Source organism: Belonocnema kinseyi, chromosome 10 (assembly GCF_010883055.1).
Source record: "Belonocnema kinseyi isolate 2016_QV_RU_SX_M_011 chromosome 10, B_treatae_v1, whole genome shotgun sequence".
NCBI lineage: Eukaryota > Metazoa > Arthropoda > Insecta > Hymenoptera > Cynipidae > Belonocnema > Belonocnema kinseyi.
The window spans coordinates 61,730,909-61,757,897 of NC_046666.1; the positions used below are offsets into that span (position 1 = coordinate 61,730,909).

General features: G+C 34.3%; 1 protein-coding gene and 1 long non-coding RNA gene across 3 annotated transcripts in view; one reads left to right on the forward strand and one right to left on the reverse strand.

Annotated features, from left to right (window-relative positions):
- LOC117181438 overlaps nt 1-21,096 on the reverse strand; it is a 58,948-nt gene extending 37,852 nt beyond the window's left edge. Inside the window, exon 1 of the long non-coding RNA XR_004468122.1 lies at nt 20,978-21,096. This is a non-coding gene — a long non-coding RNA (uncharacterized LOC117181438). The remainder of the gene's footprint in view (nt 1-20,977) is intronic.
- LOC117181437 (trypsin-3-like) overlaps nt 1-26,989 on the forward strand; it is a 91,916-nt gene that overhangs the window by 13,952 nt on the left and 50,975 nt on the right. The window lies entirely within an intron of this gene.

Below are 26,989 nucleotides of genomic sequence, written 5' to 3' on the forward strand. Positions count from 1 at the left end.
TCAAAATGGGGGGGGGGGCTAGCATCATTTTTCTAAACTAATTAAATTGTTTGAAATTGATCATACCTATCTTTCATAACTTCAAATGCGCTCAAATGCACCATCACTAAAAATGTTTGCGCTAGCTAATTAACAAAGATATATTTTGAAGGGGAGGGGCAGTTTAACGCAGGTGTTAAATTCTCAACAGCGAGCATAATTTTTTTTTAATTTTGAAAATTGCCCACTATACGGAGGCAAGAAAATTTTACGAATGATGACCAACAAAACAAAAAATTTTCAATCCGCATTGATAAAGTGACTTTCCCATGGGGTTTCAAATGTGCTCAGATGCGCGACTTTCAAAATTAACAAAAACAATAATCAACCCGCAAATTAACACTTGCTACCGATAAACTACCCAATGACATCTCCACATAACCTAAATATCAGTATAAGAATTTATAATGATCTCTTCAGACAGAATTTCAAATGCGCTCATATGCGCCACTTTCAAAATTGAGAAAAAACCATAATCAACCCCCACACAACCACTTGTAACGATCCACCACTCGATGATATCTCTAAATAGTTTAAATTGAGGTATAAAAATGTATAATGATCTCTTCGTATAGGGTTTCAAATGCGCTCATATGCGCCACTTTCAAAATTGAAAAAAAAACCATAAACAACACCCCTTATTATCACTTATTATGATCCACTATCCGATGATATTTCCTAATAACTTAAATTGCAGTATACAAATTTATAATGATTTCTTCTGATATGATTTCAAATGCGCTCATATCTGCCACTTTCAAAATTGAGAAGAAGCATAATCAACTACCCTCACAATTCTAAATTTTTATACTGCAATTTAATTTATTTGGAGATATCATCGAATAGTGGATCGTCACAAGTGGTTGTGTGGCGGTTGACTATGATTTTTTTGTCAATTTTGAAAGTGGCGCATATGAGCGCATTTGAAATTCTGTCTGAAGAGATCATTATAAATTTTTATATTGCAATTTAGGTTAGGTGGAGATATCATTGGGTAGTTTATCGGTAGCAAGTGTTAATTGGCGGGTTGATTATTGTTTTTGTTAATTTTGAAAGTGGCGCATCTGAGCACATTTGAAACCCAATGGGAAATTCACTTTATCAATGCGGATTGAAAACTTTTTATTTTGTTGGTCATCATTCGTAAAATTTTGTCACCTCCGTATAGTGGGCCATTTTCAAAATTAAAAAAATATTATGGCGCATATGAGCGCACTTGAAGATCTTCAAGATCTTCAAGATCATGTGATTTACATTTTGGTTTTTCAAATGGGGAGGGGGGGGGATAGCGTTACGCTTTCATGTGAAAACCCTTTCTTTTGTCCCAATGTAGATATTTTGTTAAAAATTATATTTTTATTGCTATAATATTTTTTGTCATTGAAACATAATCCTTTTTACTAAAAAAATGACGACTGTCCCAAGCACTATCCCATTTTTGGTTGGAAAATTATATTCCGTAGTTAAAAATTCATTCAAGACGAATTTTCTAAAATGACAAATAAAAATGATGATTTTTCAAGTAAAACGATGAGTCTTAACTATAATAGAAGAATTTCTTAAACAAGATTTACACTTTTAAGCAAGTAGTTCTATTTCTAACCAAACAGATGTCTGTTTTACTATAATGATTAAATTTAAGCTGGAATAAATGATTTGTCAACCAAAAAGATGAATTTGTAAAAAAAAACCTAATTTTGGAACAAGATTAATTTTTTAGTAGAAGAGCGGATTTTTCGAAGGGGATTTTTTACTTTTTATAGAAAGAACTATTTCTTCAAGTAAAAAAGACTAATTGTCAATCAAGGAGATAGATTTAAAACTGAAAAAAATTTCAAATAAAAATGGATTATTACAATTCTGCTTAGTTGAAACCTAAACTCTTTCATTTAAAATTCTTTACTGTAATTTAAGATTCAACAGTTTTATCGTAAAAGTTATTTTTTTTTTTTGGCAATTTACTTTTTTAACTGACAATTGAACTAATCCATTTTTACTTGAAAAATATTGTTTTTTAGTTCTAAATTTATCTGCTTGAATGCAAATAAGTCTTTTTTACTTGAAAACGCAGTTATTTCTTGAAAAAGTCATGGCTTCCGTCGAAAACTACGCTTTTCTGCTAAGTGATGAACGCTGTTGTTAAAAAGTTAGTCTCTTTACAAATTCATCATTTTGGTTACAAATTCTTTTACTATCTTGTTCAAGATTAATACAGTGAAACTCTTCTATAGCGACGATTTTAGGGCTAACGGTGGGTTGAAACTGACTCATTATAAACCACTTCGCTTTCGTTTGTTCACGCCTGAGTGCTCGCCTGAGTGATAACCGCAGGCCCCGCGCCCCCCGCACAGCTCCTATTGAACCTACCTGCGGCGCGGCGTGGCGGTTATTTTTAGAAGGGTTATAGAAGGGAGAGCTATTAAAGGGTTTCGCTGTATTTTAGTTAAGAATTCATGTTTTCAGTTGAAAATTAAACTATTTGGAGAAAAGTTGAAGTTTGGATTAAAGTTTTTCTATTCCAAATCAAAATTTGTCATTGTGGTTGAAAATTCATCTTTAATGCATATTCAACTGCAGAAGAAATATTTCCAATCAAACGTGGGATGGTTGTTATCTTTCAGTAAAACACATTGTGTTTCAACCACTCAAAAAATCATTCTTAGCCACACAGAAATAAAACGATTTTGAATAAAATAGTTACATTTTGAACAAGAAAAAAGGGTTTTCACGTTAAATGATAAATAGTCCAGAAATTCCGAGTCGCTTGTTTTACTAGAATGCGAAATATTTAAATAGCTTCGTACTCTGAAAAATTATACCGGAAAAAAACTTGAAATACCTTTCCACGAAGAAAACAAGTTTTTAAACATTGATGTGCACCGTTTTGCTCATTGGCAACACATACCCGCGTGAAAAAGTTTTAATGGGTGAAACATGGGTCAACAATGGCATGAGCGTGGGGTGAGCGTGGGATAAGCACGGGGTATGCGTGGGTGAAGCGTTGGATAAGCGTGGGGTAAGCGTGGCTCAAGATTGTGTCAATGTTCACCCACGGTCGTCCCACGGTCGTCACATTGTAATGAACAATGGGTCAAGCATGGCTAATGGCCCCTTCCCATGCTTCGCCCACGGTCCAACGTGAATTGGTTTGAATTAAACTTCGGAAAAATTTTAGAAGATGGACACAATCTACTACATTTTCCTCACTTTTTAAAACGGATTTGTGGATAAATAGTTTCTTTTATTGGACTTCACGACAATTTCAAAAAGTAACATCATCCAATCAATTTTTCAGCAGAATTTTCGGAAAAAATTACTTTTAAAGGACTTTGCAAAATTGTTGACGAGGAACATTATTAACGTAACTTTGTTCGCAACATGGAATCGGATCGTTCACCACGTCGTTCAAGCCGTCATCTACGAGAACTTTCAGAACATTTCAACTGTGCTAACAGTAAAAACATCCACCAATAGTAACGACGAAACGGGTGTGCCGGATTTAGCACCATGTTCTTTTAAACGTCATCTACGAGAACTTTTTTGAAATTTTAATTTTGTCAATAACCAAAAGAATTACAAATGATGAGTCGACGACCTGGGTGCGCCGGATCGTGCAACAAGTAGTTTAACACGTATTCTGAAAGAACTTTTTCAGAATGTAAATTTGTTCATCACCCAAAAAAACTCTGAATGGTGAGTCGACAACCTAAGTGCACCTGATCGTGCATCAGGTCCTTTCAAATGTCATCTACGAGAACTTTTGTGAAATTTAAGTTTCACCCATAAGCAAAAAAATTACAAATGGTGAGTCGAGGACCCGGGTGCGCAGAATCGTGCACCGGGTAATTTAATAGGTATTCTGCAAGACATTTTTAAAATTCCAGTTTTTCCAACACCCAAAATAACTTTCAATGGTAAGTCGATGAGCCGGGTGCGCTAGATTGAGCAACAGGACCTTTTAAACGTCATCTACGAGAACTTTTTTGAAATTAAAATTTTTTCTATACAAGAATTTTTTTTTATTATCTTATTTTTTTATCACCAGAAATAACTACAATGGTGAGTCGACGACCCGGGCGTACCTTATTGTGCGCCAGGTGCTTTCAAACGTCATTTACGACATCTTTTTTTTAAATTTAAATCTGGTCAATAACCAAAACAATTACAAGTGGTGATTCGATGACCCGGGTGCGCCGGATCGTGCACCAGGTAGTTTAACACGTATTCTGAAAGAACTTTTTTAAAATGTAAATTTGCCCAATACCCAAAGTAACTCTCAATGGTGAGTCGACGACCTAAGCGGCCTGATCGTGCACCAGGTCCTTTCCAACGTCAGTTACGAAACCTTTTTTGAAATTAAAATTTGGTCAATAACCAAAACAATTACAAATGATGATTAGACAGCCCAAGCGCGCCTGATCGTTCGCCAGGTCCTTTCAACCGTCATCTACGATAACTTTTTTAAAATTTAAATTTGGTTAATAATCAAAAGAATTACAAATGGTGAATCGATGACCCGGATGCTCCATCTCGCTAATTCATAGGTCCATGGTTGAAGTTGCCTTCCTAAAAAATATCCCTGTTTGGAAGTTCCAGCCTCATTTTATCACAGAAAAAACTAATGATAAAATTGCTGGCAGGTATTTTTTTAGAAGGATTAAGTTTTATTGAGACAACTTCACGTATTTTAAAATACATTCCTTGTCATGGAAAAACAAAATAAACTTTAACCGGTATTCGGGTAAAGTTCATATTGTGAAGTTCATTTTTGTCTTAGGTAATTTTTACGCCAGAATCAAGGTAAAGTTTAAACTTCGTTTTGTTTGTTATGATATTTCAGTAAAACAGCTATTCAACTTTCGCCAAAAGGCGTTATCATACCTTTTTCATTGAGGGTGATGTTAATAAGGCCGAAGAATAGAACTGAAATTTATTTTAAATTATTTTTCAAAAACTATAAAATATTTCAGTAATATTTTTGAATTAATCCTAGAAATTTTCTTATAAAAAATGGTGTAGAGAACTGTAAAAGAAGCAAAACATCGTTCTAAGCTGTAGATTTAAAAAGTTTAAGGGATCCTTTGTAGGATCATTTTAATTATTTAAATCCGAAAATATCTTAGTTATATCAAAAAAGCACATTGCAAATTTTTAACTGCTATAGAGGGTGTTTTTCCAGATTTTACGATAGTATTCTGAATGAAGTTAGGGTAGAATTATTTTCAATCATGCCTATATCTTCACTCAATGTCACAATTAGTGCTCTCACGTAACTCATTTGTTACATTTATTAAAATTAATAATTGACTAAAAGTCACCTTTTACTATGATAGAAATAAAATAAATAAAAGCATAATAAATGATTTAAACTTTAATACCTTCTAGTACTACGCCACTACTTTGCCTTGCCACCATATTGACATGATCTCTTTCCGTGATTACGTTGCAATCGAAAAGTTTTTGCACCATATCCAAATTGTTCGATTCTGTTTGCGAATTTGATTTTTCGATATTTTTTTCCTCTCGATCTATTTTTATAGGTTGTGAAACACGAGGAGATTCTAGGAATAAATGATTTTTAATAGGAAGACACATTTTAGTCATTTCATTAAAAAATGACGCAAGTTTTTGCTAAATTTCAGAATTTGTTCACAGTTTGTGGTTGGTGAGATACAGACATGATTTATGCAAATGAAATTTTTTAATTTTGTTGACAATTTAGGAAGTTATAAGACTTTAAATATTAAGTAGATTCCTAAGAATGATAAAAACAATTGTTAAAGGGTCAAAAAGTTTCAGTTGATTTTGAAAATATTAACGATATTCATAGTTGATATCGAAAATATTAAAAAATTGCCGTAAATATATTTTTGCTTAAGATAAAATTAAAAAATCTATACTATTCAAAATTATCTCAAATTTTGAACTTATTCGTCAATTTTAATCATCACTCTGTCCAAGTTTTATTCCCTTCATAAAAAATCCGATTTTTAGGTTGGATACACTTGAGAAAAAATTTTCCTCGTAACCATAATCATATTCTGCTCAAGAGATATAAAAAAATGTTATAATTAAACATTTTGAAACTAAAAAAATCGATTATTAAAAGATATAAGAAAATTTTGTTTAATTGTTTAGTACCTTTTAGTTCTATGGCTGAGATCAAATGCAAAACATTTTTATTGCAAAAAGTCTCGGTTTTCTTTTTTGATTTTGCTTTAAGTGCCTCAATAGCCTTTTCCCCTTGAGACTTGTTTATTGCATTTTTTTAATTCGCGGCCTTTTGAAGAATATTTAGCTAGAACAAAAAAAGAGAATCAGAGCTGATTTAATAGAACATCGAAATATTTCTGACTCTGAAACTGATTCGGTAAGAAAAATATGGTCTACTTGGAAGATGCATCTCCTGGTTTTATCTTTCGTAATCAATTGCTAATGTTATATATTTAATGTTATCTTTAATAAACAGCAGTGTTCAAGTTTAAAATGAGGCAATTTTGAGTTCTTTGAGTTTAAAATGGGTGAAATGTTTGTTCATTGAATTCACTAATTCAAGCTTTGACTGCTTCATAAAATTATTCAAGTTTGTAGGCCTCGAAGTAGAATTATTCAACTTTTATGACATTTATTTTGAAGTATTGGTGTTTTAATTTATCTCATTTCCAAGGTTTTTAATTTTTTAGATGCTTTTTAAACTCTTTAACGGTTCAATATAGATTTTAATATTTCAAAGTTAAAGTTGTTTTGTTTTGAGAGGAAAACTTAAATTTGATAATTATGTATATCGATCAAATTATTTAAATTTCTTCTATTTACATTATTAATAAATAAAACTGTTATCTTTACTGGTTGTAAAATAACTCAATAAATTATTAAAGTTGAAATCAAATTAATAAGAAACTTTGTAAAAAGAAGACAAAAATTACAAACCGGAAATGAATAATAACTATTATCAATTAATGAAAAATTCTTTTTAATACATACTATTCTTAAATTATTATGTATAAGTCAAAGATTTTTTTTATTAATAAAAGATTTTTTAATTTAATTTTAAACTTATTTTGAAAGGTTACATTAAGTAAAGAGTTTGGTTGAAGTGAAGTTATTAAATATAAATAAATTATTATTAAATTATTTCTTTTTTAGTTTACTTAGAACAAAATATGTAACTTAAATTAGCTTTTAATTTATTATTTAATTAATTAATTATAATTAATTAAATTAATTAAATTAATTATTACTAATTTATTTACAATAATAATTTTTTGGATAATTTGGCAACCAGTGACACGTTTATACTCGTACGTCAATAAATTCATTATATTAATGCACTGTGCTAAATGGAATGTGGCCACACTCATTTTAACCCGATACCTGCATTGCTGTTTATTATCTTCTTAACCGTATAGGGGATCAAATTCATCTGGCGTCTGAAAAATGTAGTAAATATGCATAACAAATTTTGCAAAATGTATGGATCACTTTTAAACCTTCTACTTTATGATAAAATTTGATATTCGTTAAATCAGAATAACGAATAATTAACAATGAAATCGTGAAAAATTCATTTTTTACCAACAAATTCATAACTATGCGAAAGATCAATCGACCCGCTCCTGTTTTCCGTTTTAAAATGGCTGATGGTTTGATTTTTTCTTAGGTCAAATTTTCCGCAAAATACGGGAATCGGGAATAATGATCATGAAAGTTTTGAGGCATATGAATCGATTGCGCAAGATGAATCGATCGCGGAAGATGTTCCGAACAGTGATAATGATAATCATGCTGATGATAATAGTGACGATAATTTAATATCCTTGCATGATCCCTCTGATGAATTACATAATAATAATGTCGATAACCCAATACCGTTCGATGCTGTCTTTGATGAATACGATAACGCCTCTGATGAATATGATGATGCTTCTGATGAATTTGACGATAATAGTAGCAATAACCCAATACCGTTCGATGCTGCCTCTGATAAATACGACGATGCCTCTGATGCATATGATGATGCTTCTCATGAATTTGCTGATGTATCTGATGAATTCGATCATGCTCCCATTTTTACTGATAAAAATATCTGTAATTTGATTTCAACAAATCGTTCACTGAAATTAAAGATTCATTGCCCCGCTTAAAATATCGGATAGAACCCGGCACGAACCTGGTTAGAAGCGGGTTCTAACTGGCCATAAACGGTTTCTCACCGGATTTTGTCCCAGAGTTGTAACCCGATTCCTAACCGGTTCTTTAACGGCGCCTATCCGAATTTCATCGCCAGGATCTAGCCGTCCCCTAACCGGTTCTTAACTGGGTGCTCATAATATTCCTATCGGGTTTAACCGGTCTCTAACTGGATTTTGTCCCTGGGTTGTAACCGGTACCTAACCCGTATTAATCCGGTATAATGGAATATTTGTACCAAATACTTAACCGGTTCTTCACCGGCGCCTATCCGAATTTCATCCCCAGGACTTAGCCGTCACCTAACCGGTTTTTAACTCGGTCCTCATAATATTCTTAACCGGGTTTCACCGGTCTCTAACCGTATTTGTCCCTGGGTTGTAACCAGCACCTAACCGCTTTCTTTCCGGTATTCTGTAATATTTGTACACGATTCCTAACCGGTTCTTCACCGGCCCCTACACGAATTTCATCCCCGGGTAGTACCTAACCGGTTTGTAACTGGGTCCTCATAATATGCCTATACGGTTACCGACCCTAAACGGTCTCTATCTGCATTTTCTCTCTGGTTGTAACCGGCACCTAACCGGGTTTTAACCAGCATCCTGCAATATTTGTACCCGATTCTTAACTGGCCCTCATACGAATTTCATCCCCGGGTTGTAACCGTCACCTAACTGGTTTGTAACTGGGTCCTCATAATATTCCTACCCGGTTCTTAACCGGTACTAACCGGTAATTCACCTTATTTTGTCAACAGGTTGTAACTGGCACCTAACTGGTTTTTATCCAGAATCATATAATATTTATACCCGATTCTTTACAGGGCTAGATCCGAATTTCGTCCCCTGGTTGTAACTGTCACCAAACCGTTTTGTAACTGGGTCCTCAAAATATTCATACCCGCTTCTTAACCGGTCTCTTACCGGATTTTGTCCCTGGTTTGTAAACTGCATCACACCAGTATTAAGCGTCTTTTAGGAACCGGTTAGAGACCAGTTAGAAGCTAACTTTAATCTGACAATATTTAATTTATCTTTTTGGATCGCCAAGTAGAGCCCGGTCAGGGCCGGTTGGAACACACACCATTGCCAAATGCCTTTTAGGCATCGGTTAGACATCAATAAGAAATTAACTTTGGTCTTTGAAAATAGTTAATTTCTCTTTTCGACCGCCCAATAGAACTTGGTTAGGACCGGTTAAAGTACATACCAGTATAAAGGGTCTTTCAGTAACCGGTTAGGTACCAGTCAGAAAATAACTTCAGTCTGACAATATTTAATTTCTGTTCCCAAATTCAGATTAGAACCCAGTAAGGACTGGTTAGAAAACACCAGTGCTAACTGCCTTTTAGGAACCGGTTAGAGACCAATTAGAAACTAGCTTGGGTCTTTGACAATATTTAATTACTGTTATTGATCGCCGGATAAAACCCGGTTAGGACCGGTTGGAACACACACAATTTTCAAGTGCCTTTTAGGAATCGGTCTGACAATATTTAATTTCTGTTTTCGATCGCAGGATAAAATACAACTAGGACCGATTAGAACACACACCAGTGCCAAGTGCCTTTCAGGAACCGGTTAGAGACCAGTTAAAAGCTAACTTTGGTCTTTGACAATATTTAATTTATCTTTTTTAATCGCCGGATAGATCCCGGTTAGGATCGGTCAAAGTACACACGAGTATCGAGTGCCTTTCAGGAACCGGTTAGAGACCAGTTAAAAACTAACTTCAGTCTGACAATTTTTCATTTCTGTTCCCAAATTCGGGATAGAACCCGGTTAGGACTGGTTAGAAGATTTTTACAACTTATTTTTCGTTACCATTTCCCATATAAAGACCAGTTATGACCTGGCTAAATTCCATATATTGAAATTAAGATCAGTTAAGATCCGGTGAGAGACGGTTAGAAAACAAATGGGTTTCTACCCGGTTCCTATCTGGTTTCTAAATGGTTTTTATCTGACATTTTAAGCAGGGTGGATCTCAATATTGCCTCTACAGACAGAATCTCATTAGTTCAATTATATTTATTGTGCTGTATGGTTTTGATTAAATGATCCATTTATCTTTTTATTTCCGATTATAATAAAAAATTTGCTTTACTTCTAAACCCATTGAAACATTTGTAACAAGTTAAAGATTTTATTATTCTTTTTTAAGGCGAACTAATCAGAATAGTCATGAAAGTTCATACAACGATTTGAACTATGAAGGAGGAGATTCCCCTGATTCGAACAACGAAAGAAGTGAGTTCAAAAGTGAGCCTGAAGAGCCACATCATTATGCAGAGATTGATGGGGACGAACCACTATACCCAGGAGCTCAGATAACTAAAGCAGAAAGTCTGTTATGTATACTTGCCTTTACTTTACGTTTTTCTGTAACGGGTGTAATGTTGTGTGCTGTCCTAAAGTTAATTGAACAGCACTGTCCTCTTGAGAATTCCTGGATTATAAGTTTGTATCATTTTAAAAAGTATTTTGAGAATTTACAGCGCCTGATAAACAAACACTTCTACTGTTCAAATTGCAGCGGCTATCTTGAAAACCAAAATGACCATTGTTCAGAGTGTTTAGATCGCTCAAAAATTACTTACTTCATGAGTATCTCGGTCATTTCATATCTTCAAGCGCTCTTCAAGAGACGTGGCTTTCATCAGAAATTACAACATCGATTTAATAGAGTGAAAATAGTTGCTGATAATATTGAGGATATCTACGATGGCGCTGTGTACCGCGAACTAAGTGCCCCAGATGGGATTTTAGCTGATCGGAGGAACATTTCGTTTTGTTGGTACACAGACGGAGTGAAAGTCTTCAAGTCATCTAAATACTTCTCTGGCCAATATACCTAGTTATTAACGAGCTACCTTACGAAGAAAGATTCAAGAACGAGAACTTAACATGGATAGGAATGTGGTTTGGTGAAGATAAACCTTCAGCTAATATGTTCATGTTTCCTATTGGTACTGAAATAGACCAATAAAGAAATTGTGTTGATTTCGATGTATCAGATGCGGAAATTTCTGTCAAAGTTAAAGGTATCTGTATTTGTATTTGTAGTACATACGATTTTCTAGCAAAAGCGTTATTCCTGAACATGAAGTAGTATAACGGAAAATTTGGGTGTCACAAGTGCAAGCTGCCAGGACAGAGACATGATAATGTTCAAGTTTATCCATACAGACGGAATTTACCACTTCGAACTGAACAGTAGACGTTACGACACGCGACAACAGCGACAGAAAGGCAAAATCCAGTTTGTGGTGTAAAGGGATCAACGGTTTTGACTATGCTTGTTTATATGTGGATGCGAACAACTTCATTAGATGCAATGCACTGTGTTTTTGAAGGCTTGATGAGAATGCTTCCAAAACTGTGGTTTAATCGAACTTACGCAGGTGAACGTTTCAACATTGCTCACTTAGTAGACCTTGTTGATAGAGGAATTCAAATCTTTTCCCGCCAGAGTTCGTTCAAAGGCGTCCAAGGTCGATCAAAGAACACTTGCAGTGGTGGAAAGCATCAGAAATAAAGTATTTCTTTTTTATTTCGCACTGCCAGTTTTAGAAAGTATCTTATCAGGGCCATACTTCGAGCATTTTAAGTTGCTGGTTGGCGGAATATATCTTCTTTGTCAACCAAGTATATCCCAGGAAATGATTAAAGATGCCTCACGCATGTTCAATGAATTTCTTTCTAGGTTTGAAAACCTTTACCATCTCAAACATATGACTTGCAACTTGCACTCTGTTTTACATTTTCCTCAAACTGTTCTTGATTTAGGTCTACTTTTCGTATATTCCTGTTTTGCTTTGAGGACATAAATGGAAAACCTAAAAACTTAGTGCACGGCAGTAAATGTGCAGAGCTTCAAATATACTTCGGCGCATCATTTTACATAAATACTTTTACATTAAATAAGGATTTTCTTATTGAAGGTACTAAGGCATATGCATTTTATAAAAAAATTATGTGTCCGACGAAACAGTTAAAACTGCAGGCTATTGGTGAGTCCATGCATATAGTTGGGGCAATATCCAAAATGCGAGTATCAGATGACATTATGCAAGCACTAAGAGATAACCAAATTCAAGGTAATTGCAAGATTTCCCTCAAATTGCTGAAAGGTAAAATGGTTTATACGTTAGAAATGTATACTCGAGCTAAGGTTACAAATTCCACTTGTGTAAAATACCTTGCTCATCGTATTTCACTGTTTGAGATCGTGCGAGTATTCGTTAGAAGAACATTCTGCAATTGTGAACGTGCTTGTCAGTGTCCCGGTGAACACTATGAAGTTGTCAAAAGATGTCATAAAAAAGCATATCCAACTACGTCCATACCACGAATCGGTTTAACTTTTATTCACAGACTTCACATGATACCGGATGAATTTGAAATTGTAAATGTCAATTCAATCAAAACAGTATGCTTTTTGGTTACTGTGTCGGATATTAACGAAGTATTCGTTGTTGAATCAGTAAATTCAATTGAAAAAGAATAAAAGCTATTCTGCATAGTGAGGCATTAACGTCCTGCTTTTTCAGTTCTACTTGGCATATTCATCCTTGATTTTTTGCCATTGATTCTCATCTAAAACAACTTTTTATCGTCTTTCTTCCCGACGTTTCATTTTGGTGAGTTATCGTAGTGGCACAAATTCGTGTTTCAGTGACCCCTTCTGGTCGAACCTATTACTCATTGTCTATCAGGTTCACCTGGATTTTGGTTTCCTTAAGTAAATTTGACTGAACACGCTCATGAGTATCCTCTGTTTGCAACTGTAAAGTCTCACTTCGTTCAGAATTATTTTAAACAGATTTTCCACCATGTTCAAAAAATAAGAGGTTAGCATCCAGGGACAATGTCGAGTAACGAAGCAACTCAACTGTCACGGATATCACTCCATTACACTCAAGGCACAAAAGCCCGTCATATTGATTATTTCACAAGTTGAATGTTTAAAAAATGTTTAAATGTATATGTATATTGTTTTCTGTTTGTATTTCAATGAGAAAAGGTTAGTTTCACTGAGTCTAAGTAAAGGAAAATTGAGCTGAGTTCTTTCTTTACAACAAGCATCACTGAAGTTTATGCAAATAAATTTGAAAACTTCAGCAAACTCACTAACCTGCACGGATTAGGTTAAAATAATTTGTACAATATGGTTAGCATGTGAAAATAAATACTTTATGATAATACCATAAACAATCGGTACCCTTGTGTTAGTTCCAGAATTGCAAAATGTCTGGGAAGGAAGAAAAGTTGACATTGCCTTGTAAACTTTGAATAGATTAAAAGTACAGTGAATCCAAGAATGGGTGCCAATTTTGGGGCCGACGTTGAACCTAACTTCCCAGATATAGGTCCACTCCAAATGTGAACATTTGGGGCGCATTAACCGTTTCCGGTGAATTTTAATTTGTGGTCAAAAATATTTTGATTTTTTTTTTAATACGGAGAAAAGGTAAACTAAATATTTAACATTAATAAGATGAAAATAGTTCTGTAACACGTTAAAGTAAATGTGCTTCTTGCTTATGTACTTTCAAGGTTTGTGGGCTCCTGAATATCTCGTCTAAAACAAGAGCTTCTCTTAAATAATCGGTCTAGATACTGAATCACCTCGGCCTTTCACCTGCATATATCGCATTCAAAAACAGTAGTATCCAAAAAGATGATTATTTTCACCAGAGCACCGCATGGCAACACGTGAAGTGGGAAGCACGCACTTATTGTCTTGCGCTGAACTGAGTTTTAGGTAAACATACAAAGACAATATTTTGGAAAAAATCGTTCACTTCTAAACCAAACTCTCGCTTTCAGTCAAGTGTCGGGGGTTGACTTCAAATAGCTTTGGACTGATTTCGGGGAGATTGAACCGTGAACAGTGAGCGCCACCTCACTCATTTCCAATTGGAATATATATCTATATACATAATGTCGAGATCGCTTTCGCTCTGCTCCCCTGAGAAACTGTGGGAGCCAGCAGTTCTTTCAAGGTTGAGAACGTTGTGACTGAACGCAAGAGTTTGGTGTATATATGTTAAATTAGCTGTCCACGAAAAACACAATTTTTTATATTCTCAATTCAATGCTTGTCATTTCAAAACTGTAAAACACCACAGTGTGACTCCGATGTCCGAAGTCGATGGAACCTTATTTTCTCTCTTTCTATCGTATTATTTTCGAAGCGATAATACGTTCTCCTACTACACAATTAGAGCAACACGCTCCTGTTTTGGCACGCCTCAGTGACCACCGCACACCCCCTGCAATACCTTTTACTCTCATCCGCGGTGTGGCGACAATTCTCGAAGAAACAAAATCTGGGGCCCTAAATCTAGGATCCTCTGTATTGACTTTAGGAGCAATCTTAAGTTTTACTGAAGCAATCTTAAATCGAAACAACTTTACTTATCTTAGAAGGAATTAGTTTTATTTTGTTATTATAAAAATCATAATTATTATAATAACCAAATAAAAGCTAACTCTCTGTTATAAAAGAATAATGACAAGATTGGGGGAGCAGGTTTCAAGATCCCGATAAGGAAATATCCGTTTCAGAACTTAGGTCTTGCAATTTTTATCCACGCTCGTCCCATTATACTGTTTTATATGTACAATGTTCACCCAACTTGTCGCATTGTATTATTAAAATAGCCAAAGAAAGGCTTATTCTGCAGTAAAAAAGAATAATGTGACCATTGGTGGAAAAGTGTTCAAGATCCGGACGAGGAAATATCAATTACAGAATTTGGGTCTTGCAATTTTCGTTCGCGCTTGTCCAATTGTAATGTTCGATATTTGCAATGTTCACCCACCTTGTCCAATTGTATTATTGCTCTAAGAAAATAAAAGATCCTTCTGCAATATAACAACAAAATAAGACGATTGGTAGAGAAGGTTGCAAGATCCTAATGAGGAAATTGGTAATTATTTTGGTTGTGGACAAAATTTTAATTTTAAAGAAATTCTTGTAGAATCGTGTTGCATTATCTGGTGTACGAACCTGCGCACTCGGGTTGTCGACTTACCATTTGTAATTGTTTTGGTTATGGGCCAAATTTAATATTCAAAGAGTTCTCGTATATGACATTAAAAATGACCCGGTGCAAGATCTGACGCATCTGGGGTATGGTCTCACCATTGGTAGTTATTTTGAGTGTTGGCAAAATTTGAATTTTGAAAAAGTTCTTGTAAAATACGTATTAAATTTCCTGGTGCGCGATCCGGTACACACGGGTCGTCGACTCAACATTTGTAATTTTTTTAGTTAATGAACAAATTTAAATTTCAAAAAAGTTCTCGCAGATGACGTTTGAAAGGACCTGGTGCACGATCAGGCTCTCCCGGGTCGTCGAATCACCGTTTTTAATTGTTTTGGTTATAGATAAAATTTAAATTTGAAATAAGTTCTCGAAATTGACGTTTTAAAAGACCTAATATGCGATCCGGCGCAGCTGGGTCGTCGCCTCACAATTGGTAGTTATTTTGAGTGTTGACAAAATTTGAATTTTAAATAATTTCTTGTAGAATACGTGTTGCAGTACCTGGTGTACGATCCTGCGCACCCGGGTCGTTGACTCACCATTTGTAATTGTTTTGGTTATTAACCAAATTAAATTTTTAAAGAGTTCTCGTAGATGACATTTTAAATGACCCGGTGCAAGATCCGACACACCTAGGGTATGGCCTCACCATTGGTAGTTATTTTGGGTGTTGGCAAAATTTAAATTTTGAAAAAGTTCTTGTAAAATACGTATTAAATTTCCTGGTGCGCGATCCGGCGCACACGGGTCGTCGACTCACCATTTGTAATTTTTTGGTTATTGACCAAATTTAAATTTTCAAAAAGTTCTCGCAGATGACGTTTGAAAGGACCTGGTACACGATCAGGCTCTCCCGGGTCGTCATCTCACCATTTGTAATTGTTCTGATTATGGATAAAATTTAAATTTCAAAAAATTTCTCGTAGATGTCCGTTTAAATGACCTATTGCGCGATCCAGCGCACCCGGGTCGTCGACTCATTATTTGCCATTTTTTTTGTTATTGACAACATTTAAATTTCAAAAAAGTTCTCGTATATGACGTTTTGAAGGACCTGGCGCACGATACGGCGCATCTGTCTCGTTGTATTACCATTTGTCATTGTTTTGGTCATGGATACAATTTAAATTTCAAAAAAGTTCTCGTACATGACCGTTTAAATGACCTGGTGCGCGATCCGGCGCCCCCGGGTCGTCGAAACACCATTTTTATTTTTTTTTTGCTTTATGACAAAATTAAAATTTCAAAAAATTTCTCGTAGATGACCTTTCAAATCACCTGGTGCGCTATCGGACGCACCCGGCTCGTCGACTCACCATTGGTAATTCTTTTGGTTATTGACCAAATTTAAATTTTTAAAATGTTCTCACAGATGACCGTTTAAATGACCTGGTGTGCGATCCAGCGCACCCGGGTCGTAAGCTCACCATTTTTAATTTTTTTGGTTATTGAAAAGATTAAAATTTCAAAAAATTTCGCGTAAATGACCTTTCAAATGATCTGGCGCGCGATCGGGTGCACCCGGGCCATAGACTCACTATTGGTAATTCTTTTGGTTATGGAACAAATTTAAATTTCAAAAAAGTTCTTGTAGATGACGTTTCAAAGGACCTGGTGCACGATCAGGCTCGCCCGGGTCATCAACTCACCATTGAGACTTATTTTGGGAATTGGAAAACTTTGAATTTTGGAAAAGTTCTTGTAGAATACGTATTAAATTACCTGGTGCCCGATCTGGCGCATCCGGGTCGTCGACTCACCATTTGTCATTCTTTTAGATATTGACAAAATATAAATTTAAAAAATTTCTCGTAGATGACGTTTGAAAGGACCTGGTGCACGATCAGGCGCGCTCGGGTCGCCGACTCACCATTGAGAGTTATTTTGGGCATTAGAAAAATTTGAATTTTGAAAAAGTTCTTGTAGAACACGTATAAAATTACCTGGTGCGTGTTCCGGCGCACCCAGGTCGTCGACTCACCATTTGTAATTCTTTTGGTTATTGACAAAATAAAAATTTCAAAAAAGTTCTCGTAGATGACGTTTAAAAGGACCTGGTGCACGATGCGGCCCACTCGTTTCGTCGTCTTACTATTGGTAGTTATGCTGGCTGTTAGCACAGTTTAAATGTTCTGAAAGTTCTCGTAGATGACGGCTTAAACAACGTGGTGAACGATCCGATTCCATGTTTGAGGTATGCAAACTTTTTTCACGTGGGTATAGTATCTTAAAAAATTGAACAAAGTTACTTTAATAATGTTCCTCGTCAACAATTTTGCAAAGTTCTATAACAGTAATTTTTTCCGAAAATTCTGCTGAAAAATTGATTGGATGATGTTACTTTTTGAAAATGTCGTAAAGTCCAATAAAAGAAACTATTTATCCACAAATCCTTTTTAAAATATGGGGAAAATGTAGTAGATTGTATCCATCTTCTAAAATTTTTCTGAAGTTTAATTCAAACCAATTCACGTTGCACCATTGGGCGAAGCATGGGAAAGGGCCATTAGCCATGCTTGACCCATTATTCATAACCATGGGACGACTGTGGGACGACCGTGGGTGAACATTGCATACCCCATACCCCATGCTTATCCCACGCTTACCCCATGCTCACCCGACGCTTATCCCATTGTTGACCCATGGTTCACCTATTGAAACTTTTTCACGCGGGTGCAAATTTGTCAGAAGCCAAAAATGTATAATTTGTTTCAAAGAATCATCTCTGTATCTTCCTTAGTTTTCAGTTACCTACAGCCATTTAAACTTGAGTATACTGCAATGATTAGGAAAACTCGCCAGGAAATAATCCCTAATCACCTGGAAATTTTCAAACTGCAGCCTAAATTTTCAATTTTTTCTGCTGAGATTTTCAAGAAAATTTGTTTTAAAATCAAGGTGCCTAAATTTGTTGGACAGATAGCAGTTGCAGAGAACGAATTTTAAAAACAAATGACATTTTCTTTTTTGTAATAAAAAACGAACATTTATATTAAGGAACATTCTGAGCCACAGAATCGTTGTCAAACTTAATGACGACAGAAAGAAAGAATCATGTATCAGATAAGCAATAAAAAAAAACGATATAGACAAAGAAATTACTATTATTGTTACTGTTGAGATTTTTAAAAGTTGACATAACCGAGCCGTCTGCGAGATGGCATGAATACATGCACATTCTGACATCTTATATCTTTTTTAAATAAAATTTAACTATGTCCGTTCTGATGACGAAATCAAAATTATTCATTAGACCTAAGTATATTACATACATAAAGGGTGAAACCACCGTCAAATCGAATAAAACTCCCCCCCCCCCCAAGAATGCTTTGGACGTTTATCTTGAAAAGCGTGCATCGAAAAGAAATGATTGCTCCAGAAAAATAGTTCTCATAATTCACAATGAGGATGCTGGTATGAATGTTTCCTCTGCGGATTATACTTTCTGAGTAATCAACCCTCAAAGTAGAAGGGTAAGTTTCACTTCGCGGGTGGCACACTCCTTCCAAGGCTCATATCTTGAAACAAGATTGTTTTTTTTAGTATGATGTATAAGATTTAATTCATAGAACAAAAAATTTTGCATAATTTAAGCTATATACACTTTTGTCCAAAAACGACCCCCTTTAGAGATATGAGATGCGGAAGGAGCTTGCCACCTGCGCGGAACAACTAACCCCCTATTCTGAGGGGTAAGTATTCAGAATGTATGACCCTCCGAGAAAAAATTAATACCAGCATTCTTATTGTAAATTATAAGTACTACTTTTCTGAAAAAATCATTAGTTTTCGATGCACCCTTTCCAAGATAAACGCCAAAAGAATTTTTTGGAGGTGTTTTGGTCGATTTAAGGGTGGTGTCACCCTTCATTTCAAGTCCAACTTATCTTATGTTATCTATAAACGCCTTAAGGAATATGTATGTCAAGCATGAATAATTTTTATTTTTTTTATAAATGTAAAAAAAATAGCAGTCATTTTGAATTTTTCACCCCTAAATTTATCATTATCAACCTCCAGATAGATAAATACACTATTTTCGTGGCTTCAGGACTACATTTGTTCAAGTTATTCAATTTTAAAAATGATTTTACGGAAGTCTTTGTTTTAAAAAATAAATAACAATTAGCGGCAAGATTTTTAAAAATTATATTGCACATCTTTACCAACACAGTGCAAAAGGGTGCATCCAAATCGGTGGAACGCCGCCGGGTTTTCTAGTTTAAACCTTATTTGACTCCTTTATATACTCTGTTTACCCGAGAGAAAGACCCTATAGAACGAACAATTTTGATTTTCTTTGCACAAGCTATCATGAACAACTATCTAGCCTATCATGAAAAACTCTTCTCTAGATTGATTGACGACACTGATGGGCATTGGACTTTATGTTTTCTACTACTTTTTTGTTTCTTCACTGACTTCAGTCTGTGTGAGCTTACTTTAGCAGGGTTATTTTGTCCACACCAACCAGCATCTACGAATGTTTCACATTCCAATGATATATTTCTTGCCTAGAAAAGTTAAAAATTTGAAGAAGTTTAATTAAAGAAAATTTAGCTCAATATTCCATTCAATATTGATTATTTCTTCAATTTTCAACCTTTTATGGAGAAATTAATCGGAATAATTTGCACATTCCAAATATATTTCTTTCAAGTCGGTGATTGCAGAATTATTAATTTTCAATTTTTTTAAATTAAAAAAGAGGGAGTGAGTGAAAACTCAACTGGCCACCTTTGTCCCTTGTAACTCGAGACCTGCGCGCGGTGAGGTTCTTTTCTTTTCTGGCTAACATTTGATGAAAATATTTCAAACAATTTGGGATAGAACCCCAAGAAAAGTAATACGAGTACATACTAAACTAGGACTATAAGGGACAAATAAGAAGAGAAATGCCAAACTACTTCTAAACAAAAAGGATAAGGACGTTCCTCTAACAAGAAAAGTCAACCCCATATACACTATCAACAAGACTGTATGTGTGTTTTAGTTCTAAAATAAAAAAAATTTGACACCTTAAGAATTTACATATACAGCACTATTCGATCTACTTTTTTTAATCTTATGGTATTATAGTATTTAGTTTTCTTAACTAGAATACTTTCTCACGAAGTTTTAAAATAATTCGAGGGAGCAATGTATTATCACTTTAAAGTAAATAATATAATGATGCTAAATTGCAAAGGTGAAAAACCGTACATAGCACATATGAGCAAGGATTCATGTCACTGAAAAATTCCAGATTTCATGATATAGTTGTTAAAATTAAAGAACAACCAAAATAGACACTGACACATTCGCATGTTCGCAGGTTCGATCCGTTGACTAGTAGTGCTAAGGTCAAGTCAACAATCAATATGGCGTCGGTGACTGGAGAGGAATTGAAAAAATCTATTTAATGAAATAATCAAATCGATAATTTTTTTTCATATTGATTTTAATATTTTAATCAATAGATATTTAAAAATAAAAACTTATTTCCAAAATAATTTTTCACACTATATAAGTTGATGGAAAATTATTTTTTAGGAAGATACAAAAAAACATAAAGTTCTGTCCTGAGCATTGTTAATATTGACGATTTTACCAAAAATACAATATTTTTAGTTTGTGTCTTTTTACTTTTAATTAATTAATAAAAAATTTTAGTTATTCATGCATTCTTTGTGCTCTCATTATACTCACATTTTATGCTCCCCTTTTGCGGCATTCTGTGAGTGCACGACTCCTTGCACTCGAACTAAATTCCCATCACGCACCGTGTGTCGAGAAGGCTACATTTGTGCAAGCACGACTTGAGACTCACCTCGTGGGTGTAAATCGCGAAGGACGATTTTTATCTGGGCTGCGTTACCACTGCCTCAGCGGCAGTAAGAGATAAGAACTTGTTTGCCGACTACTGATGACTCAGTTGATGTCCCGAAGGACTCTCCAACGCGTTTTATGTACTACTAATGCATAACGAAATTTCTTAATTTCTTCTTCTAATAAAGAATTTCACTATATTCTATCGAGATAGTTCTATCTTACTATCTACTTATAGATTTATCACAGATCGAAATTCTTTTTTCGTAGTCACTTTGCGAAGACTGCATATTAAACTTGTATTTTTCTGGGCCTGAAATTATTAAGGTCCCTGGAAAACATCAGAAAATTCCGCCTGTAAGACTCAGGCCAAACGGGCAACCTATTTTTTTCTTCTTTTTTTATACATAATCTAAAGTCTAAAGAATAGGAAGACTTGCGGTCAAGGCCGTTTTTTTCGTAACTTACAATGTTGTATAATACGAAAAGCTAATACCCTTCAGAATAACTTTCTTATCTATTCCCTCTTTATATATATGGTAGAATACTTCACTTCAGCGATGCTAGTGTTGTGTTTCCGTTTATAGAACGCATTTTTTTCTTTCGATTAGTAGATAAAAAATAGAATTTTCTCTGAAAAAATTGAAAGTATGAAGAAGGAATTTTCCGACAATTTCCAGGAGACTTTTAGTCTTTTATCATTATTATTTTATAGCGTTTTATTCAAGAGGTCGGAAAAATATTTTTAAGTAAAAATTGAAATTTTGAAAATAACGCACCCATAAGATATGATTAAAGATTGTATTTTTATATAGTTTATATGAGGCAAATCAAAAAATATTAATACTTTCTCCATTTTTCAACAGAAGTCTTTCAAACTTGGCAATGCAAACGAGTTAACTTTTACCAACTATGCAATAATCGGTGGTGCAAAAATTTTTAAAAATCACACACAATGCGCCAGTTGGATGTACAAATAAAAAAAAATATTTTCATTTTGCCTTTAAACTTTAGAACATTTGGCAACATTCCGATATCAAAAAATCCGGCTGTCATCGATTGTTGTATAATCTCAGAAGACAAACTGTTTGAAGATAGCGTGCAGTTCAAGATCACGCAAACATCAATCATGAGCTGCTTGCTGAGGAAACATTTGTCGTACTATTTGGTGGAGAAACTTCAGGTGGTGAAGTTGGCAATATTTCGGAGAAAACAAAGTATGTAGAAAGTGTAATTTCTAAATCTGTCGAAAATGACGAAGGTATGGTAATTCCATTTCTGGCTCAAAGACATTTGGAGAGTCGAGCTCGTGGAAGGCCAAACACGAAAGTTAGAATCATCAAATAGTTAAACGAAAAATTCGTTTTAATATATAAAAGATATATTATTTTTATTTTTTAATAATACCCCGGTAAGAGATCTGACATTAAAAGGTATTTAAATATTTGAATCTCTAAGAATGCCTTTTCTGTCCTTCGTTTTTTAATCACGATTAGGCAGCGAAAATAATAAGATTCCAATCCCTTTCAAAGCCGATTGTAGCTGTCAAACGTAACCTCAAATAAATTAAAAACACCATTTTCGTTTGAAGCAGTAGAACGCACTCCCAAAGATGAAATTGCAAAATCAAGTAAGATTGTACACAAAAATAATCCCTTTATCGTAAAATATTCTCATTTTTCAAATATTAACAATTACAAGAATATATAAAATGATGATAAAAATTTCAAAACATTATTTTTCACCAGAGCCATATGTGTAGAAATTTATTCTGACATCGCCAAATGACTGATATTATGTTTTAAAAAGCTTTTTACCTCATTATTATTAAAAAAACCAGCAAATAAAAGTAGCAGTATGTGCTAAATTAAAAAAGATTAAAATTGGTCTATTTCTTGGTTGCTTTATGGCATTCAAAAGTATTAAAACAAAAAATTTTAGCGGCTCGGTATAGATAGGGATTGAATTCAGGAGATAATTTTTACTGCTGTGTAGATACAATACGGGAGGACAAAAAGGGGATCTAGAAGCATTCAATATTTGATCAGGTTACCTCTAGTCGAATCACATTTTTCAATAATTTGTAATGCAAGCCTTCTTACAGGGCCATTATGCTTTTCGATGAAAATGTCTATATTTTTATTTTATCCTTAGAAAAGTTGCTCCTTTAAAAGGTTATTCACTTAAATTTTTTTCTCAAAAGACCTGACATTTCGTTTCACAAGATAAATATACTTTCTGAAATGCACACTGTCGGCCATGGGTCCAACCTCAAAAGTAAACATTCAAGAATATCACGGGAATTAAAAAAATATATATTTAAAAATGTATATAATTTTCAGTGAAAAAAGTGACTATTCCCGTAATTATTCGCTTTGTTGATTTTTAGAACTATTTGAAAATGAAATATTCAACAAAACTCCCCCTTAGCCCTCTTTTCCAAAGTTTAAAGAATATATAAATATTTTCTTTATTTAAAAAATGTTAAAAACTCTGTATTTGACATTAATTTAAAGTCGCTGGGGTTCAGAACACCCCCAGTGACTGTTGTAAAATTTTCAAGTGGTGTGGCCGTTACAGGATAAAATTATATTCCATGTAACAATAAAATGAGTCTACAAGTAAAATTAGTTTCTTGGTGCATTCTATATATAATTTGAAAAGTCGACTTGCCTCATTGCCAAAAAAAAGTTAATTAAACAGCAAATAATAGAATATAGCTACAAAATATATGAAAGAATTCCGCAAAACTATTATTCCAATATTCACCGAAAATAACATCTTCGAAAATCTATAAAACCTCGTCGCTTTTTTCTAAGAGTTTGAAATATTAGCAGAAAAAACAGTAGTATTTTATAACCTAAGCATTGAAAACTGAACACGTAACCAGTATATCAACTTGTAGTTTAACTTAACACCAGGAATTAGATTATTATAAACAAAAACAAACAAAAATAGTTCATTGTGGTTTTGAGATCTCGTAAAAGGATAACTGCAAATGTCTTATTGATAACACATATTCTGGCTTTTAAGTTTAATAGTAATATCGTGTTACAAAATGTTAGCGTTTTACAGTGACCTCCAAAGTTGTTAAGTAGTTTAATTTTTATACAAAAATTGATTTTACGGATTAAGTTACTGAATGAAATTGTTTTTTTTTCAGAAAAACATCTATTCTTTATATTGATGTCCTCGTTAAATTAAGTAAAATTATATAAAATTAACAATTGGCCATGGTTGAAAACTAAAAGATAACAATTATCATTGCTACTCTGGTTTGGGAACAATTAAAAAAGATTTTGTTTCCTACTGGATCATTTATTTTATTTTTAAAAAATGTCTTATCACAAAAAATTGTCTTCCAACAATTTTCATTGATATAAACGATTTTTATAAGTAAGTCATTTTTTATCTGAATGATAATATCCTGACGCATCAGATTGCCATTCAACAACATAATTATCACAGTTTTTTAAAATTCTTGTTGGCAAATTTATATTCTTAGCCTTATTTTACATATAAGATCCTTTTTTTTGGCGAGAAACAGAATCTTGTAATTTAAAAAAAGATAAAAATTGACCAAAATTCGATCCTGATATTCTGACAGTTTTTGAATAGTTTTTATGACAATCTTTTGAATGGCACAAACGGAAAAAATCTTTTAATATTAGTACACCTGTAAATCAATTTAAAATATAGGATTACTCTGCATTCGCTTCTTTCCTCTCTCCTATAAAATCTTACTTTTGCTACTTAGGTATTTTTCTTCAGAGCGCGTCACATATGTTGTCGAGTGGTAATTTTTGGAATAATATTATTCTTAAGCTGAAATTAACTAACTCTGCAAAAAAGAAACATGTAACGTAGTAAAGCTTTGATAATTCGAAATTCTCGATGATTAGAAGAATATTATAAGCTTTGCCGTGATAATAACCTTTGTAGCTCGAAATGTTGAGGTGAATAACTAACACACTTCAAAAAATAAATATTTTTAACCTAAGAGATTGCATATGATTTGCCCGTTGTCAGTGGTGGGGATTGACGTATGTGACAAAGGTGGAGTGTACGTTTATTTCAAAGGTGGTTCTGGTAATATAAAAAAAGGCTGTGTTGTGTGTTCCATGGAGAATTCGGGTATTGATTTGTCCTTCGACATGCCAACATCGATAAGCAACCTCGAGAAGAAGCAAACCAGGATGCTGAGACTGCCATGCCCCCCCCCCCCCCTATTCAACCAAGAGGAGTAAACGGCCATCGGATTTAGCAGGAAAGGAAACAGCCGCGCGCGCCGTAAGGATGGAAGAAGATAACGGCAGCAACTTCTGCGTCGCCTCTTGTAGGACTAAGAAGCGAAAGCTTTCGAAGCTGTCATGTTACTCATCGGCCACAAGCTCACTCAATGGAAGCCGTAAAACATAGAGAACGCCAGTCGTGAGTATGTAATTATCTAACGCACAAAAATCCGATTTAATTACAACTGGTAACAATAAAGTCGCTGCCTACAATCATTTAAAAGCAGCCCCTAAATCGCCAAATATAAATATCGAAACAGGTACAGCATAGGGAAAAATAATCCATTCAATTAAACCCATAATTTATAACATTGGTCCACTCCATTTAAAACAATAGTTTATAACATTAGTCCAAATGTATAATCAGCTTGTATATCTTATATTTAAGAATATATTAAAATTATTACTAATCTAAAGCAACAAGATTTACAATATTGTTTTTATACCAAAATTAGCTTGCTTCCGATCAAGCTCGTCATTAGAAATATCCTCAGTGCGTATCTAGAAGATTTAATCCTCTCTGAACTTGAAAAGAAAGGGTTCACCATTACTTCAGTTGCTGGAATGAGAAACTGACACACTGAGAAATACTTACTAATGCTTCCGGTAAAGGTCTCGAATACACCTCAAGCAAAGCTGCGTCTTAATCTACATTCCATTGCTTGTATAAAAATTAAAGTAGATCCCTAGAGAGACTAATGAGACTTCAGAGTACCACAGGTGCCAAAGATTGTATCTTGTCTCTGATATGTGCCACGCGACTACACGTTGGGAGAAGTGCAGGGAAGGGCACCTGAGTCTTACATGCAAAAAAGATCATAAATCGCCGGCCACATACGCTGACTATGCTAGAGACCACACCGCGAATAACAGAGGTTGTCCGGCATTTAAAAAAGCCACCATAAAAGCCGACAATAATAAATAAAAAACTGACAATTCGCAAAAAGGAACTGCTTCCTTTATACCAGCTGCACAGAAGACACTGAAAGAAAATTTATCACACGCAAATACCTCAAGCTCCACAGCCATCCAAAATAACAAAACCCATTATGATTCAAGCTAAAGCACCGATCACCACGAGGATTCTCATCCCATAGAATTAAATCATTTCAGTAGTCGTGCTCAATAAATGTTAACATTCTCAGTAAATCAAAATAAATCTAGTAAACCTATTAAAAAGAGCTACAATTTTAACCACTGGGTCAAACCCAGTTTTGACCTTATTAAAACAGAATGTTTTTATGTTTTTACTTTTAATTTTGAATGTTTCTAAGTCGCGTCATCAAGCACCATGCCGTTCTCAAAATTTCAAAAACTTTCACCCCCTAGTATATAAGGAATCTTTAAATCCCTTCTCTCAGCGTGATTTGCGTGCGATGCCTGTGTTATATGTATATGGATGCGTACTATGTATATAAGTAAAGCTCAAGTTAGTTCCCTTATTGAATCTATGTTCTACAGTGTTATCTATTGTCCGAGAGCTCGGATTCTTACTGTCATTGATTTCAAATCGTAGATTTCAAATTATTTATGTCTTACGGTCCAATCGTAAATAGAAAAAATAAATATGAGTCAAAAAAACATGTTCTTCGAAACTCAG